The sequence below is a fragment of the Bidens hawaiensis genome, unplaced genomic scaffold (assembly GCF_021521415.1).
Source record: "Bidens hawaiensis isolate Kalapana, Puna unplaced genomic scaffold, B.hawaiensis_p1.1 tig00010474_1, whole genome shotgun sequence".
NCBI classification, from domain to species: Eukaryota; Viridiplantae; Streptophyta; class Magnoliopsida; order Asterales; family Asteraceae; genus Bidens; species Bidens hawaiensis.
In genome coordinates this window covers 765703-774248 of record NW_027491801.1, presented here as the reverse complement: position 1 = coordinate 774248, position 8546 = coordinate 765703, and the positions used below count along the sequence as shown (strand labels likewise).

The 8546-nt window shown below is 32.0% G+C and overlaps 1 pseudogene across 1 annotated transcript; it reads left to right on the top strand.

The window, feature by feature from the left end:
• The first annotated feature begins 388 nt into the window (after positions 1–388).
• LOC143535466 (protein MICRORCHIDIA 6-like) lies at positions 389–8122 on the top strand (annotated as a pseudogene). Its single transcript, XR_013135719.1, has 18 exons — positions 389–599; positions 685–759; positions 882–916; positions 1203–1281; positions 1370–1459; positions 1538–1613; positions 1802–1879; positions 2185–2340; positions 2808–2906; positions 3562–3666; positions 3741–3872; positions 3953–4045; positions 4925–4976; positions 5045–5156; positions 5816–6069; positions 6684–6775; positions 7613–7677; positions 7837–8122. The product of XR_013135719.1 is annotated as a protein MICRORCHIDIA 6-like (transcript).
• The last annotated feature ends 424 nt before the right edge of the window (positions 8123–8546 follow it).

The following is an 8546-nucleotide window of genomic DNA, read 5'->3' as shown; positions in this document are numbered from 1 at the left end:
AATTAGCCATTTCTGGTTTTTTTTCCAACTAGAATAGGTAACAGTATCATGTAACTTTTCAGTGGGAAGTGGGATTTTACTGGATATGTTTGTTTGTTTTGTAAGACATTTGCTATTTATGGTTTGGAGCAAAAATGTTATTTTGCACAACCAATCATAGTATTTCCTTAGCTAAAATAGAAACTCATATTATTTTTTTAACAAAAAAGTTTTATAAATAGGGATTTGGAGGAAACCTACCGCAGGCTGGTTTTGTATTTTGTCCAGATTCTCATTATTTTCTATAAAGAATCATCTGGTTTGGTTCTATCAGTCTTTTTATGTTCTTTGTAATCACATTTTTCTTTCTGCAGGATGCTAACCGTGTCCCGAATGTTTGTTGCAGTGAATGGAAGAGTTACTTAGTGGTAATGTTCACGCAAACATGGATGCTAATGGCGTTAAATTAGAACCAAACTTATTCAACATATCTCAACAGTCAACCGCTGACTATACAAACCTTTGTTCCACGTCACCAGTTTGCGAAGCCCCTATTATTAGGCAATTCTGGAAAGCTGGAGTCTACAATAATGAACTTGCTTCTAAGCCCACAACTCAATGTATTATCAGTCCTATGTTTTAACATATGTTTTTATTGTATGTATATATGCATATCTAATGGATCTTGTGACAATGATTTTGCAGCTGGTTCGACTTATCTGCATATACACCCGAGATTTCTTCACTCTAATGCCACTTCTCATAAATGGGTTTTTGGTGGTATGTTGAGATTCACATAAATATATATCGTAGTGCAATATAAGCATATATAAATTTGACATATGTTGAATACAATTATTATACAAGTGTGTTTTAACTTATTTTTTGTTTTGTTTTTGCAGCCATAGCAGAGCTTATTGACAATGCAGTGGACGAGGTAATAAACCTGCTAGTCTGCTACTGATTTCACATCTTTATATTGCAATTTGTATTCACATGTTTTCAACTGGTAATCTTGGTGTGGGTCTTAATGCAAGTTTCGTTAATCAGAATGTTAATTTTACCCTTTTAAGTTACCAATTGAATTGGAAAACCTGCAAGATTTTAGGATACAGGTAATTAACTGTAAGTGGGACATTAATAAATTATACTATCCATTTTATTGGACAGTTATGTTGCTATTTTATTTATGCTTCTTTATATCGGTTCTTATTATTGTGTAGATACAAAATGGGGCCACATTTGTAGTTATAGATAAAACCATAAACCCAAGAAACGGGAGCCCGGCTTTGTTAATTCAAGGTAGCATATCTTCTACTTTAGAAAACATTTTTTTCGTTATGTTATTAGAATTATGATTTATGACATTTTTTTAAAATTCAAACTATAGATGATGGAAGCGGGATGGATCCGGAAGCTATGCGCCGGTGTCTGAGTTTTGGTTTTTCAGATAAATCATCAGTATCAGCGATTGGGAAGTGTATGCACACATTGTTCTAGATAAATAGCTTTTCTTGAATTACATATATTCTTTTTTTTATTAATAGACTATATTCAGATGGAAATGGCTTTAAGACCAGTACTATGAGGCTTGGAGCTGATGTCATAGTTTTCTGCCGTAACACAACTAACAGGTTAATTTTTTAATCTGTTTTTCACTCTTTCATGTCATCAATATCAATGAATTAAAATGGTTTCATTTCCAAACACATATGTTCTGGACCCCAAACACCTTTATCGTCTTCTTGATTTCATGGATATTTATCTCCAGTTAGCTTTATTATTTCTGCTTTTTTAATTCTATCATTGTTCTTATGAGCAGGAAAATGACTCAGAGCATTGGACTTTGTCATATACATTTTTGACTCGAGAGGGTTATGACAGGATAGTAGTTCCCATGGTAAGAGTTGCTGTTCCTGTTATTTTCTTTTTATGATGACGTGGTAGTTTTGATTATAAATGGTGGGTTGACTTTTCTCAAATGGGTCAACTACAAAAAAGTATCTAAGAGAGGAACGAGTCAAATGAGTCGAAGTGTCACATTAAGTCTATTGTTATTGCTTACAAGTTACAATCTTCTAAATTTTTTTTATTTAAATGTTTAAATTATTATTATAGGTGATATTGTTTCTGTAAATGTAATCATTATTAGCATATTCATTATTTATTAGACATGCATGATTACATTCTAATCTATGATTAAAGTTGTTTTCTTGGAAACTGCGGGTTCACTATGAATTCAACATCATTACAAACTCTTTTGTTTGCCTACAATCAAAAGATAATGAGAATCGTAATTTGAATATGTCTATGCTGTTGCGATGGTCTCCATTTTCAACAGAAGAGGAACTACTTAAACAAGTTTGTTCCTACTCCTTGAGAACTAATGATTAATTAATGAATAAGTGTGATTAAGAAAAATATATTATTGCAATAATAATCTGAGTCTTTGAAGAAAATTGATCAAGGAGGTTCTTGCATTGACGTTACAGGTAGACGGCTTTCAACTCATTTGATCTGTTAGCCCGTTTGACCTGTTCCATTTTCAGCTATTTTAATTAGGTCTGTCTTATTTTGAAAATAACACAAATCAACCTGTTCAATAGTAATCTGGTCGAAATTGTTCTTCTAGTTTGCGACTTGAAATGCAAGTAAAATTTAATAAGCATATCATATTTCATAAAATTTAGGTCTCAACTCACAATGTAAAGCATCACTTTTTTTTTAACCAAGGGGATATTATCATCTTGTTGAGTCTTAGTTGGTTCGATATCTTGAATTCTTTACATAACAAGTTTATTTTCTTTCTTTGTTTTAATGATCTGTAGTTTGAAAATGTTGGTTCTCATGGCACAAAAATCATCATATACAATCTGTGGCTTGATCAAGACGGGAGTATGGAGCTTGATTTTGACTCAGATACTGAGGTTTTGACGGCTCATTCTTATTTGATTTCCTAGAAACGCTTTTTTCAAGATTTTTTCTACAATATTAGTTTTATAAGTAGGTGGTATGCCAAAAATATTATTGTAGTTTTATGAATTAAACAACTTATGAGTTATGAGGGTTGTTCATTAAAACACACTTTAGGTGAATATTATGACACGTTTTTCTTTAAGTCTATATTTTTCATTTGACCCATTTGACTAACTAGTAGGCTTGTAATTGAACCGAACGTTTAGTGAACTGTTTAGAGAAAATTTCGTTAATGTTCGTTGAGTTAAAAGAGCGAACATGAACACATGTCTTGTTTGTTTAATCATGTTCATGAACGTTCTTTACGTCCATTCATCTAAGCTTGTTTATGTTTGTTGGTTTACGTTCATTAATGCTCGTTACTCAAGTTAGTTCGTTTATGTTCATGAACCATTTGTTTATACTATCAACGAACGAACATGAACACATTCATTTTCTTAACAAACTAACACGAGCAAGAAATGTTCGTTTAATTGTTCGTGTTCAACCATTTGATCGGTTAACATTAAACGAACGAACACAAACATACTCCGTTTGATGTGAAAGTATAATAGACGAACTCTTAAACCATTTACAAATTGGGAGAATATTTTATAAACCTATCAGAAACATATAAAAATGTAAATTGCAATTAATTTGGTTTTAGGAAAAAAAAATTTTCGTCAAGCCACAAACGAACATCTTGCAAACCGGCTTCGTTATTCTCTCCGCGTAAGTTTCAATGTATATAATAATTTTATATTTTACCACCTAAGTTTCTTCTAACACATTTTATTTAATTCCAGGAATATTTATCAATCTTGTACTTCAAATTACCCGAAACTTTTACAATGGCATTGTGTGGGAAAGTCGTGTTGTATCATAATGTTGCTACTGACTTGAAGTACACAGAATTTATCATGTATAAACCTATTGAGGTTGAATTGAATTTGTTAATAACTGTTTTCTAGTTTTTAATAAAATAATAATTATGGGAAGGTGATTTTGGTCATTTTAGGGTTCGGTGGTTACAACGATTGGTTTTGTTAAGGAGGCACCCCTTGTCAATGTTCATGGATTTAATGTCTACCACAAAAACCGTCTGATACCGGTGATTATTTCTTTCTATTTCTTCATTTAGATTTAAATTAAAACCGAAACTGAAATCATTCAATTTGCGCCCAAAACCGATCCATGCACACCCCAACATTTTGAAATCGAATTCGTTTGAATTCAAAAAATTCAGTTTTATCATATTCGGTTTTTCGGCTTTTGGTTTGGATTCGATTTTGGTTTTGCCATTTGGGCTTGAAGTTATTGAGCCAAAAATAGTTACTGTCTCAAAATAATGACTTTGGATGTAAATATTTTTGTTAATTAATAATTAATTGATTATTATAATTTTGGTTATAATATTTGGTTTACAAGAATTATTAAAAACTATTCAAAATACAAAATGAAAGTCTGTATATTCAGTGTGGTTTTTATTACATGCAAAACCAAAACCGAACTGAAAGTTTGGTTTTTGTGAAAATATGAAACCAAACCATCGGTTTTTTATTTCGGTTTGGTTATTTGCCTTGGTGTTTTCGTTTTTTTCGGTTTCTTGCACACCCCCGTCAGAAACCGTTTCGAATAATCGACATGTGTCAGTTTGAAAATTTTCTATTCGAATTCTATTCAAAAACTGAATTTGGTATTCGGGTTTGATAAGGATTCCATTTGATTATTCGATTTAAGATCGATTTCGGGTTTTTTCAATTTCGTTTCAAACCATAGAGCAATACCATTTTAACATTTTCAACTCGCTTACATATGAAGGGGTCGATTTGGGTTGTTTTTAACTTTTATCTCAAACATGTCAAATGGTCAGACATGTTCAAAGGGTTAAAAGTCAAATAATGTTTAATGCATAAATCATTCTAAATAGCCTTTTTATTATTCTAAAATCTGTATTTTAATCGTAAGAATATTGTGCATATTTTTTCAGCCATTTTGGCCCGTGGTTAGCTATTCTTCAAACAGAGGGCGAGGAGTAGTGGGTAAGAATTTATTCTGCAGGTCCCACGTAAATCTAGTTTGGTTCTTACAATAAAAATATTTTTTACAGGTATTCTTGAAGCAAATTTTATTGAGCCCACTCATGATAAACAAGATTTTGAGAAAACTTCTGTTTATCAAAAACTTGTTCATCGGTTAAAAGAAATGGCATTAGAGTACTGGTAAGCCATTCGACTTGCTTATATTTTACAGGCCAAACAATGAAATTTGGCTATAATGGAAACGGGGCGAACTGGCCCATCCCAATTCTGCATCTTTTAAGTCATTCTGAAAATGGCCCGTTTAAACCTGAAGCTGTTGTTACCTGTTACCCAACCTGTTCATCTTGCCACGTGTAAATAGGCTTGTAAACGAACTAACTGAGCACGGATGGAGCATGTTCGGGTTTGTTTGCTTAACTTTAACCAAACGAACGATCGAACATGATTAATTCAGCGGACGGGGTTTCTTGTTTTTGTTTGTTCATTTTACTTTAATCAAACAAGCGGTCGCACATGAATTAAACGAACAGCATGTTTGTGTTTGTGTATGTTGTTCGTTAACAATATAAACGAACGTGAAGTAACTAATCATAAATGAACAAACATAACTGAGTTAAAACTAGTAAAAAGTAATGTGAAAATCAATGTAAACAAACTTAAAACAAACATAAAGTAACAAACAATGAAAGTAAAAGAATGAACATAAACTAATATAAACGAACGTTCACGAACATAAACAAACGAGACATGTTTTCGTGTTCATTTGTTTATCAAATAAATGAACTTCCTGTCTAACGGTTCACTAGCTGTCCACTGACTGTTTGGTTCTTTTACTGCAGGGATTACCATTGTGGACTGGTTGGTTATCAAATTCATAAAAAAGCGAGGCCACCGTCAACTGCCATGGGTGCCTCTAATTTTATTTACCAGCACGGGCCCAAACAACCCATTCCCATGAAGAAATTTTTTACTAACGGTGACACAACTAGAAAACCGCCAATGATAACTACCATAAACAGCAGAACATCGTTTCAATCAAAACCGTTGTCACACATGGTACAACAACCGAGCTGCCCTCCAGGTTTCCAACTAGGTTAGAAATGTGAAAACTAATATTAAGAATGAATTACATGGTGGTCCCTGTGGTTTACCCTAGTTACGGATTTGATACATAAGTACATACTTTTCAAAAATTACACCATCAGACCAGACATTTTAAAAAAGTAACACTTTTTGTTTTTTTTTTTTCAAATTAGTAAAGTACCCTTACCCTTTAAACACCACAATTAAAATAAAAATCATATATTCGAACTAAAAGAGAAGTGGGGCCAGTGATTTATTATTTTATCTTGAATATTTAAAGGGTAAGGGTATTTTGGTCATTTTCAAAAGACTGATGGGGTCAATGATTTGTTGTTTGTTTTTAATATTTAAAGTATAAGGGTATTTTGGTCATTTTTTAAAAAATTAACAGAAAATTTTAACAACATTCTTAGCTGGGACTAATTATGTTACTTTTTTGAAAATGTTTTGTCTAAAAGGTGTAACTTTTGAAAAGCAAGTATCAAACCGTAATTTGGGTATACCATAATGTCCACTCTAGTAAGTTGTTTTTAATATAATAAAAGAGTGATCAATTTTTTTTGGAAAAATGCTTCTCTCTTTTTCATTAACCCTGTTTAATTTGCCTTGTTTCTATTTAAAAAGGGTCAAACTTGAAGAGGAAATCATGTTATGAACCCGTAACGTTTGAATCAGAAGCCCGGATGGAGGCTAATTATGTCAATGGACTTAATCAGGTAATTCGGCACTTTTTATCTTATTTGTTTTCAATAGGCTTATAAACAAACAGAGCGTTTAATGAATCGTTCGGCGGAAGTTTGTTTATTTAATTAACAACGGGCATGAACTGAACTTTTTGTTCATTTAGTTAAATGAACGAACATGAACACATGTCTCGCTCATTCATTTATGTTCGTTAGTTTATGTTTGTTGAAGTTTGTTCAGTTAATTTAGTTTATGTGTAAACTTTCTTAGGTCCATTACAATATAGTCTATTTTTTTATTAAATTAAATTAAATATCGTCCATTACAGTTTAGTCTAGTTTTATTAATTTTTCAAGCCCAGCAAGTTGATGTTCACGCTTTTAATTCGTGTGCAGCCACTTATCTTCGTTCATCTATGTTCGTTTACATTCGTGAACCGTTCATTATACTATTAACGAACGGACATAAACAACCACAAGCAAAAGAACATGGACAAGAACTCACATTCGTTTAATTGTTCCTGTTCGCTAGTTTGTTCTGTTAAAGTAAACGAACGAACACGTATATCCCCCGTTCGTGTTTGTTCGTTTTATTTACAGACCTATAGGGATGAAAAATTCGGCGGGTTGGGTAACAGGTCCAGATGGCAAACTGTCGCATCATTTTTTTTATCGAATTTTTGATATTTTATGAATAATTAACGTGTTAAATGTGAGAATTTATGCATTTGAAACATTTTCAACGAATTTTGACCTGATATCTTTTAACCCGCTAGACCCATTAGAGAGAACATATATAACCCACGTCAACCCTTTTATAATTAAACCGGTCCAAATTGTCACATGAATAATATTATTATTCTTTTGTAGACTGATTTGAACAAAACCCGTGATGCGGAAAGTGCGATTGAAGAGAACAGAAAGCTTCAAGCAAAGTTAGTATTCTAATTCTTTACATATATTCACACATTTTATTTTCTCTATTTGTCATTGCTATTTAAAATAAAAAGAACTTCATTCAAGAATGTGATCGTGATTCCAACACGATAACCAAACTCTGTTTTTGTTTAACGATTCCCTTTTGTTTTATTTAGATGCTCAGAATTTGCAAAGGCAGAAGAACAACTCCATCTCAAGGTAATTTTTGTAATTATATTTTATTTATTTAATGTAATATATATTATTTAGTTATTTTATCATACATTTGAGGGCTTGATATTGTGTTTAATCTTGGTTTTTATAATGGATTTGGTGCAGGTGATGCAGCTTAAATTTGAATTAGGAGAGGCCCAAAAGGAGTGTGGTCGTTTATCGAGTGAGTTGCGATGCGTAGCGAAAGTGGAGGAGGAAACTAGTGTTCAGTATGTTTAGTTATTTTGTTAAAAACTAATAATAATAATATATGTATTTGGATTTGTAAAATAAATATCCATCCTTTTGTTGTAAAAGTGAATATCCTATTTTCATTTGTAGGTTAAACATGCTTGTAAATTAAGCTCCATAATTAGTAGAAAATGCTAGTGTGATTTTATATGATAATTAGTGTGCATACAATAGTGGGGGAATGAATGTTTATCTTGTAGGCTTAGCCCTGTTATTTATAGTCAATTTTGTTACGTTATACGTGCCGATTTGTTTAATAAAATTGGGTTATCTAAATATTAATGTTGCCTAAGAATAATTAAGTTTGATATGTGAATTTTTATTTCGGGTGTGATGCGTCTAGCGATTCGTGAGGTATTCAAGTTTTATTGGCTAAAAGTTATAATTAAGTTGAGTTTAAATGAGTCGAAGTCTAAATTGG